Consider the following 10,818-nt stretch of genomic DNA (forward strand, 5'->3'; position numbering starts at 1 on the left):
TATTTGACCAGTGCATCCTTCCTGTTCTGACCAGCAACATGGACATTAACAAATGCCAACATAAACAAAATAGAAATAACATAGAAAAATGGAAAGCTCTATGTTGGGAATAAAACTACAAGACAAAATCAAACAAATGGATGAGAAAACAAATGTAAAAAATGTAACTGAACATATAACAGGGTTAAAGCGGAGATTTGCGGACCACAATGCGAGACAGAAAGATAAAATATGGAATGGAAATACAAAACTGGAGACCGTAGACAGGAAGAAGAGGAAGCCTCAGATGCGATGGAAGGACGATGTTGTAAAAGTTGCAGGAACTCACTGGAAAAGAGCAGCCACGGGCAGACAGATATGGAAAGATTCGGAGAAGGCCTATGTCCAAAGTTGGATAAAAATGGGCTAGAAGAAGAAGAAGATGGCTTTACTGATTATCCAAACCTCAAATCAGTTTATCTTTAATGTTCCAAACCAAGCTTTACGTTACCACAATGTTTTCAACATTCCTTTCCACAGAACAGCCTATGGTATTCACAACCCATTGGATATACAGGGTGGTTCATCATATATGTGAATTATACAGGATGCTCCAAAAAAGAGTGGTATATCAAAGTTATATTTTTTCTTATGGAATGCCCTATATCTGATGACATTATTGAATTGACCTTAAAAAGTAAACTATACTTTCATAAGGGTTCCCTATACCTAAATACAGGGTGTTTTGATTTATTTTGATTTTTATAAAAATGTAAGGTTTTAGAAAAAAATAAATATCTACGAATCTAAGAATCAGTAACAATATCTTTCTTGGATCTTAATAATAGACTACTTAGCATACTTAAACAGATGCTTATTGCAACAAAGTTTCTTACAGGGTGGTCAAAATATGAGATCGTCCTATTAACAAATTCACGCTGTAATAACTTACTTATTTTAAATGGAACACCCTGTATCTTACTAGTCTATCGCGTAGAAAATTTACTTAGCTTTCAATTTGTATAAGGGTTTCCTATACCTATCTTTTTACAGGGTGGTCAAAATATTAGATTGTTCTATTAACAAATTCAAGCTGTAATAACGTACTTATTTTAAATGGAACACCCTGTATCTTACTAATCTATCGCGTAGAAAATTTAATTAGCTTTCAATTCTTATTAGTGTTTCCTATGCCTATCTCCCTTCATTTTTTAAATATTTAAAGATTTCCTAATTTGTAAGCTTTAAAAATTAGAATTAAGTACCTATGTCGTGGTTATGTACAACACATCACCAACACCGGCAATATACTTAGACAAGATACTGTCATTAATAAAATTTTGATTGTTATCATGTAATCACACAGAGTGTTGTATTATTTTAGTTGATTTTGGCCTACATGTGATATTGAATAATATGTTTATATTAAACTGCATACCCTATATTAGATGCCATATTCTGGAAGATATTTAAATTATATTTCATTCCGTATAAGTATTTTCCATATCTTAAACCGACGGTTGTTAAGTAAATTTAAGAACACCATTTTTTGTTTGAATCTTTGAATCGCAGTTACAAACAATTAAATGCAATGGCTACTATGACGAAAACGAGCCTATTGTACAAAAATATATAAGAATGGGTATTTACAGAATAACATGGGAATTTATATTTACAGAATAACATTTGTATTGAGAATGAATGGAATTGAAGAGATTTTAAATATCTTTCATTATAAAGAATATAATATCGAGTATGGCATTTAAAATAAGAACACTCTGTGTGATTAAATGATAAAAATGTGAATTTTATTAACGAAAGTATCTTGACTAAGATATTTAAGTATATTGGCGGTATTGGTGATGTGTTGTACATAACCACGACATAGGTACTTAATTCTAATTTTTAAAGCTTACAAATTAGGAAATCTTTAAATATTTGATAAATGAAGGGAGATAGGTATAATAAACCCTAATAAGAATTGAAAGCTAAGTAAATTTTCTACGAGATAGACTAGTAAGATACAGGGTGTTCCATTTAAAATAAGTGAGTTATTACAGCTTGAATTTGTTAATATAACAATCTAATATTTTGACCACCCTGTAAAAAGATAGGTATAGGAAACCCTAATATAAATTGAAAGCTAAGTAAATTTTCTACGCGATAGACTAGTAAGATACAGGGTGTTCTATTTAAAATAAGTAAGTTATTACAGCTTGAATTTGTTAACAGAACAATCTCATATTTTGACCACCCTGTAAGAAATTTTGATGCAGTAAGCATCCGTTTAAGTATTCTTAATAGTCTATTATTAAGATCCAAGAAAGAATTTGTTACTGATTCTTAGATTCGTAGATATTTATTTTTTTCTAAAACCTTACATTTTCATAAAAATCGAAATAAATCAAAACACCCTGCATTTAGGTATAGGGAACCCTTATGAAAGTATAGCTTATTTTTTAAGGTCAATTCAGTAATGTTATCAGGTATAGGGCATTTCATAAGAAAAAATATAACTTTGATATACCACTCTTTTTTGGAGCACCCTGTATAATTCACATTATTTTTAGATTGTAGTATTAAAGGCCCTGTATATTTCTGTGAAGAATTTTTTTTTAAATATCAAGTGGTTTTCCGTACAGAGACCGAGGCGAATACGATGAACCACCCTGTATACATGGGGCTATTAAATCATTTCGATTGTGGTATATTCACTATAACTTTCTTCTTCTTTTGCCCTTCAATTCGGCCCAATTTTGAACATAGGCTTCCCCCAGTTTCCTCCATTCGTTTTTGTGTAGTGCTTTCTTTTTCCAGTGCGTTCCTCCTATCTTTTTAATATCGTCTCCCCATCTCATCTGGGGTCGTCCTCTAGTCTCTTTCCTGTCCATGGTCTCCATTGTTGTATCGTGGTATTCGAACTATTGTCCGTTTGTCTAGCGTTATGACTTTATGACCTTCGAAGTTCAATTTTAGCCTGGCTATATGTTGTCCTGCGTCTTTGACTTTGTTTTATTTCTTACCCAGTTGTTTTGCTTCTTGTCTGTTAATTTTACTCCTAACATTGCTCTCTCCATCTTTTTTTGTGTCTTCATTATTTTATTCATGTTTGCTTTGGTCAAAGTCCATGTTTTGAAAATTGGAAATTGTATGTGATAGAAAAAAACGCACGTCGGTGATTACATTTTGTCGGTGACATTTATAACATTTATTCTAGTTGTCAATAGATGGCGCTGTAATCGAAAAAAAAAATTTACGAATTATACAGGGTGTTTGGTAAAGAATGGGTCATAGCTTAACCCCAGGTTCCTGAGGTTAAAATAGGCCGATTTAAGCGAACTTACCTTAGTACAAAGTTTATAATAACCGAGATACAGGGTGTCAAAGTTAAACTTTTTTTATTTATTATTGAATATTTCCTGACAGACATTAGATATCAACACGAAATTTGGTATGTGGGGGCTTTTTTGGACGAGAAAACTAAATTCCCTAGCAAAAATTATGTGTTGCCCAGAGGGCGCCACATACGCCTTTCAGCACTCATTTAATACGTTCAATTTTTTTATACGTCACTCCGTATAATTTTGACATTAAAATTTTTATTCCCCTATTTGTTTTACTTAAAAAAGGTATACCTCTTTCATCTCCCTAAACTCAACCGTTTTCGAGATAAACGCATTTTAAATCTGCGGTGCAACATAATTTTTAGCATATCATTGTAGTTACACCAGAAAAATAACTTAAAACCATAAAATTATCCAAAAATGTATCGCAAATTTCTTCAAATGGTATTTGCGATGCAATGACATAAATTTGAGAATTGGCACAATTATTATGGTTTTAAGTTATTTTTCGGGTGTAACTACAATGATATCATGCTAAAAATGATGGTGTATCGCAGATTTAAAATGCGTTTAGGCAGATGAAAGAAGTATACCTTTTTTAAGTAAAACTAATAGGAGAATACAAATTTTAATGTCAAAATTATACAGAGTGCGGGATAAAAAAAATTGAACGTAATAAATGAGTGCTGAAAGGCGTATGTGGCGCCCTCTGGGCAATACATAATTTTTGTTAGGGAATTTAGTTTTTTCGACCCAAAAAACCCCCACATACCAAATTTCATGTTGTTATCTCATACCTGTCAGGAAATATTCAATAATAAATAAAAAAGTTTAATTTTGACACCCTGTATCTCGGTTATAATAAACTTTGTACTAAAGTATTAGCTTAATTCGGCCTATTTTAACCTCAGCAACCTGAGGTTAAGCTATGGCCCATTATTTATCAAACACCCTGTATAATATATCTACGAATATAATCTGTACAATTTATAAGACTATACAAATCAAAGAAAATACCATTTTATAAATGCAATAAACACAATTGATTTGTTTTTATGTCAAATTACAAATAAAATTTGACAACTGTCAGATTTAACTAAAATGTCATGTTAGAATAAATGTCATAAATGTATATTATCATGGACTTAACTTTTTTTCTGCCATTTGTGACGCACTGAAAAATGCTCATGAAAAGAAGCATATGAGTCCAATTTGTGTGTTAGCCTGTTGTTGATAATCCTCATGAATAGTTTATACGTTTGTGACAGCAGTGAGATGGGTCTGTAATTTTTTATGTCCTTTCTGTCGCCTTTCTTAAATAGCAGGATTGTAAGACTTTCGTTCCATTCGTCGGGTATTTCTCCTTTATGTAGACACTGATTAAATAGATTTCTTAATGTTTGTAAGATTTCTTCTTTCCCTTCTTTCAACATTTCAGCTAGGATTCCATCTGGTCCCGGTGCTTTGTTGTTCTTTAATTGTGATAGTGCTGCTTCTATTTCATAATTTTCTATTTTTGGTAATGTTTCTGAGTTTACATTCGTGATTGTTTTCTTATGCTGAATGTTGAGGTTTGCGTCTTTCTTTGAAGTGTATAGTTCTTTATAAAACCTTTCTACTTCTTCTGATATCTTATCTTTTCTCCTCTCTTCCCGTCCTGTGTCATCCTTTATTGAAATGAGTAGTGGTTTCCCTAAATTTGGTCGTAAGTATTTTAGGCCCTTATTTCTCTCAATTACTTTCTCGATTTCATTTTCAGTGTGTTTTCTTAGATCTTCTCTGGTTTTCTCGCAATAAGTTTGTTTAGTTCTACGTATTCTAATGTGTTTCTTTTGTCTTCGCTCATTAGTTTTCGTCTACTTTCCATTAATTTAACTGTACCCCTGCTTATTCTTTTGTTTTTAGTTTTTTGGCAGTTTTCATTCCCGCTTCTAAGAGTTTTTCTTTCATTTCTTCATTAATCTTATTAATTTCTGACTCTTCCTTTGCTACTTGTTGTTTATAGTTTTCCCTTAAAGTCTGCCTATATTCTTCTGCGTTTTGTCTTATTTTGCTATGGTCAGTAGCCGTTGGTTTTCTTTTAGCTTTCTGTGTCTCTAATTTGCTTATTTCTATTTTGGCTCGTAGTATGCGGTGGTCGCTGCAAGTTGAGAATTCATTAAGTGCGGTTACGTCTTCGAATATTTGTTTATTTTGGCAGAGGAAGTAGTCTATTTCATTTTTTGTCAACCCATTTGGGGAGGCCCATGTCCATTTTCGCTTTGGCTTCTTATTTAGAGTATGTATTTATTGCATGAAAGTTTTGTTGTTCTAAATATTCTAGTAGTCTTTCACCCCTAATATTCCTTGATCCAAGTCCATAGCTTTTTGTTTTCTGAGTCTTCCATTTTCTTTCCGATTTTTGCGTTAAAATCTCCCATGACGATTGTTGTTTTTATATTTTTTTGTCTTCCATTGCTGTGGTGATGACATCATAAAATTTATCAATTTCTTCCTCCTCATGTGTTGTTGTTGGGGCATATACTTGTATTAGTTTCATTCTTGTCTTCCTGTTAATTTCTAGTATGATATATCCTACTCTGTCTGATATGCTCTTATATTTGATTACGTTTTGTTTAATTTTCTCTTTGATCAGAAATCCTATTCCTCCATATGTTTCGTCCTCCTTTCCGTTGTAATAGAGGCGATTTCCTGATTCTAGTTCTATACACATTTCTCCTCTTCTTTTGACCTCTGACAATCCAACAATGTCCCATTTGATTATAATTAATTCCTCTTCGAGTTCGTACAGCTTTTCATCTTGAGCCAGCCATGGATCTGATGTTATATGTCGCTATGTGTATTCTGTTGCATTCCTTCTTTTTCCGTTTTCTCTGATTTGTTCTTGTCGAGCTTTTGCCTCCCCCAGAATTCTTGAGGCTGATCGGTTTCCCGATGTGGGACTCCGGATCTACCCACCTGGGGTCCATTTCCGCTTTGTTGAAAGTTCGACATTGTTAGTTTGGGGAAAATAGCCTTAAAACACCACGCTGGCCAGGCGGGTTGGTGAGTTGTAGGGATCACATTTCCTTGATTCCCTGTAACTGTTGTATGGTTATCCCGCTCGTACTCGGTCGCCAGAGCCTCGTCTGTTATGTAGCAGGAGGCACCGGGTAATTTTAGACTACCACTCGTGCAGGTGAGGTTGACTTTTGGATTGATTGATGTGTTGTTGGTAAGTCCGATCCCTTATCTATCATCCCACTATAACTTTAACTCGGTTAAAAAGATCTCTTGCTTTGTGGTATTCTGTATATTGTTACTGTTGATTTTTGTTATATTTTATATGTTTTTAGAATGTAGTGAACTTTTTGAATGTAACTTTTTGTTATTGATTTTATACTATAGGTAATTATTTATGTTTTGAATCCTAACTTATATTGTAATTTTAGATGTTAATGGGGTTATCCCGTGTAATAAATAAATAAATAAATCAACAGAGTTGGTACTTCGTTGTCACCCTCCACCATGAACATATGAGGCTACACTATTTATAGACGAGCGGCACACCCCTAATTTGAGTCTTAGAAATCGAAAAAGCGGCCATGATGGGTGAATGGCAAATTTTTGGTCATTCTTTATATTTTCGAGGTCGTTGAATTCGAATATGAAGTTTATTTTTATCTAGAATAGGTGGTACATGTTCAAAAATCAAATTTTATGCAAAAATGCGAAAAATCAATTTTGATAATTTTTCATATTTACCTCGCTGTATCTTTGCTTACTGTAAACATTTTCTTTTGAAAATTTTGCTGTGTCATCTTTGAAGTATTTAGATAACAACAAGCTTTATCCAAAACGTTTAAACAAATTAAAAGAGGAGTTGATAATTTTTAAACATTTTGTCGTAGAGATTTAATACATCGGAAAAAACAGGAAAAATTGGGAAAAACAGGTTTTTTCCGTTTTTTTCCAAACCATTGGAAAAAATGGGAAAATTTAAATATTTTTAATTTAGACTTGAAAGGTGAAAAAATACCAATTTTAAAGTCGGTTAAATATATATATATATATATATATATATATATATATATATATATATATATATATATATATATTGTAAAAATAAATGCAGGAACATACTTCAATAATATCTAAGAAATAAGTACAAATATGTATATAGGGTTAAAAATTATAATATTATTGAAAGTATTAAAACCGAAACTTCAACGATAGAAAGCACAATATTTAACCAAAGCGCTCAGTGGTTTTCATCTGAGTCTGAATCTGAATCTTTAGACCAAGCATCTGATTCAGACTCGCATCTCCGCTTCATCATCCTGAACGGATAAAACAACATGATTTTTATCTGTTTTTCGTTTATAACCAAATTTAAATGAATAACTTCTGAATTTTATCCTGTGATTGTATTTCTTTTGTTGGTATGTATGAGGCCATGTAAAAGCCAGTTTCTGAAGAGGTGGAAGATGGAGGTCCGTTTAAAATTCAGGAGCCAATTGGCATAAGTGGCTGCGATGTAAACAAACCTTGCCACCATATAATGGGATGAGCATTATTCGCACTATCCCATAAAGAATTTCGACTAAAAAATCCAGTTTTTGTACTAGATCGGGTTAGATTTGCCACTACCTTCCCTACATCTAGTTTAAGTGAACGAGCAATTTTAGAAATGGAGTCTATAGCTTCCATTAGTTGGTCTTCATTCAATAATTATTATTCTCCTTTAAAAGGAGCATCAAGAAAATTGGCTGCAAAATGAATCGGCTAAAACAAAATTCGTAGCTTTCTTTAACATATTTTAGCAAGCTTTCGATAAGAGAACTAGTCTGGTTAACTTGTGCAATATTTAATATTGTGTCTCTTATATACTTAAAAGACAAAAGGCACTTTTGATAATATAGATGTAGGCGATTCTACTAAATTTATCGATTTTAATACGGGACGCAGGATATGTTTAGTATATTGTAACACATCTCAATTTTTCCGAATTTTTCCTTTTTTTCCGGAAAGAAAACAGGTTTTTTTCCTGCACCCAATTTTTCCGGAAATTTTAAATCTCTATGTTGTCGTCTGATTTCGTTAGTTTCATGTTCACTTAAAACAGTTGTGACAAACTTTTTAGTTAATAATTTTAATCATGGTCTGTCCATGGTTTATGGTCTATGGACTAGACCATGGACATATAAACGAAAGAGAGTGAGACCACAGATGAGATGGGTAGATGATCTAAAACACCAAGCCGGCTCAAAATGGATACACATGGCTCTGGATAGAGAAAGATGGAAGAGCGAAGGGGAGGCCTATGTCCAATATTGGATGTCGCAAGGCTAATAGATAGATAGATAGAATTTTAACCAACACAGCAATAAAGTAAAATTCATGTGGAAGTTTTCTGGAAAATTTTAAGTCAAAAGATGGAATAGGAAAAAAGTTATGTGACTTTATAGACGAGTGGCACTCTTCCAAAAAAACACTTATTTCTCGAGATACTGACCACGGTATGGTGAATGGCTAATTTTGGTCTTACTTTATATTTTTGATGGTGCTGAAAATGAGGTTTATTTTGAATTTTAGGTGGGGAACATTGTCAAAATCGCAATTTTACCCTAAAAATAAAAAAAATGAAATCATGTTTTTCTTAAAATTAAAAGTTGCGCTATTTTTCTTCTGTAAAACATTTTAGTTTTTTGTATCCTATATTTTAACATAAACTTGATCAAAAAGCTAAATTTCAAATTGTGTCACTCAATTTTGCGATTAAACTTTGCAATTCAGCACCGTGTATGTACCTTTTACTTTAAACAATTCATAACTTTTATTATAATAAGACAGAAATACTGAAACAGGTACTATTGTCTTCAGAGAGGTAATAAATATATACTATAAAAATTTCAGAAAAAAAAATATTAAAACGGAACAGAGTTGTAGCGAGTTAAACGCAAAAAAATGTGATTTGATTTCTTTATAATTTTAGGCTAAACTTGCGATTTTGCCAATGTTCTCCCACGTAAAATTCAGTACCATCAAAAACATAAAGTGTGACCAAAATTAGTCATTCCTAACACACCGTGATCATCACACCACATAGTATCTCGAGAAATAAGCGTTTTTTGAGGTGTACCGCTCGTATATAAAGTCACGTATCTTTTTACCTATTGCATATTTTGACTTAAAATTCTCCAGAAAACTTCTTCGTGAATTATATTTTATTGCTGTGTTGGTCAAAATTATAAACTAAAAAGTTTGTCGCTTAACTTTTTTAAGTAAACATGAAGCCAACGAAATTTGACTACTAAATATTTAAAAATTAACAACTCCTCTTTTTATCTGTATAAATATTTTGGACAAAGCTCGTTGTTATCTAAATACTTCAATGATGACACAGTAAAATTTTCAAGAGGAAATATTTACAACGAGCAAAGATACCACGAGGTATATTTGAAAAATCATCAAACTTGACTTTTCGTATTTTTGCATAAAATTTGATTTTTAAACATGTTCCACCAATTCTAGATAAAAATAAACTTCAGATTCAGCGACCCCGAAAACCTAAAGAATCATCAAAATTGGTCATTCACCTAAAAGTTGATTTTCGTGGTCGGTATAACGTCATTTTAGGGGTTGCTGCCGCTCGCCTATTATAGATTTGATCGCGCTGGACAACCCGAGCATACCCAGAGGGAGAACGCCTGCGCATTACAAAATTGAGCGTTCGCGGAGGTCAAATGTTTCCCTCTGAACACCCTCCGGATTTTTAATTCGGTGTTCGAGCAGAAGCGCATTACAGAAAAAGATCCTGAACGTGTCTAAGTAGGATACTCTCTCGACGTTCGAGGATTTGGTTTCGGATTTTAAGTTCGCACAGACGCACAAATTTTTTGGAAAAAATTTCTTGACATTCTGTTCTTACTGTTTCCAATTCTTAACCTAAAATATTGTTTTGTTAAACAACTTGTAGATGTAGATTCTGGTTTTTAAAGTTTTGAAATTATGTAAAGTGTTGTATCATTTAAATATTCTTCAAATAAATGTTAATATTTTTTATATGAAAGCTTTTTTAGTTGTTTTTGTCAATGTTTTCCATTTAGTATGTTTATAAATAAGTAGGTACCTTTCTAGTATTATTATCTTATAATTTTTCATTCGATATCCGATAACTATCTATTACGGTAGTATTACAATAAATTATACTCTGTTTTTACTTAATTTCTTCTATCTAGATGAGCTTGTAAGTAAAAGTGCTTTTTTTAACCTACATATTCTCGTGGTTTATTTTTCAGTTTAATTTATGAGTTAAATTAGTCTCTTACTGAATATATTGAAACATAAACAACACATCAAACTTATTCGGAAACTATTTCTTGTGTCTTGTTATATTTCATTATTTTTGTGGTATAATAAACCACAACCTATCAAATTCAATACATATATCAAAATTGGAAATGATTGCTTTACTAAATTATTACTTCCTTCAGATAATGTTCAACCCCCAGGA

The 10,818-nt window shown here is 32.2% G+C and overlaps 2 protein-coding genes across 2 annotated transcripts in view; both read left to right on the plus strand.

The window, feature by feature from the left end:
* The window catches only part of LOC126879169 (zinc finger protein 729-like), a 128,469-nt gene that overhangs the window by 82,893 nt on the left and 34,758 nt on the right, over positions 1-10,818 (plus strand). The window lies entirely within an intron of this gene.
* LOC126879172 (zinc finger protein 664-like) overlaps positions 1-10,818 on the plus strand; it is a 48,971-nt gene that overhangs the window by 33,670 nt on the left and 4,483 nt on the right. The gene's annotated exons all lie outside the window — the stretch shown is intronic.

Source organism: Diabrotica virgifera, chromosome 1, assembly GCF_917563875.1.
Source record: "Diabrotica virgifera virgifera chromosome 1, PGI_DIABVI_V3a".
Taxonomy (NCBI): Eukaryota; Metazoa; Arthropoda; class Insecta; order Coleoptera; family Chrysomelidae; genus Diabrotica; species Diabrotica virgifera.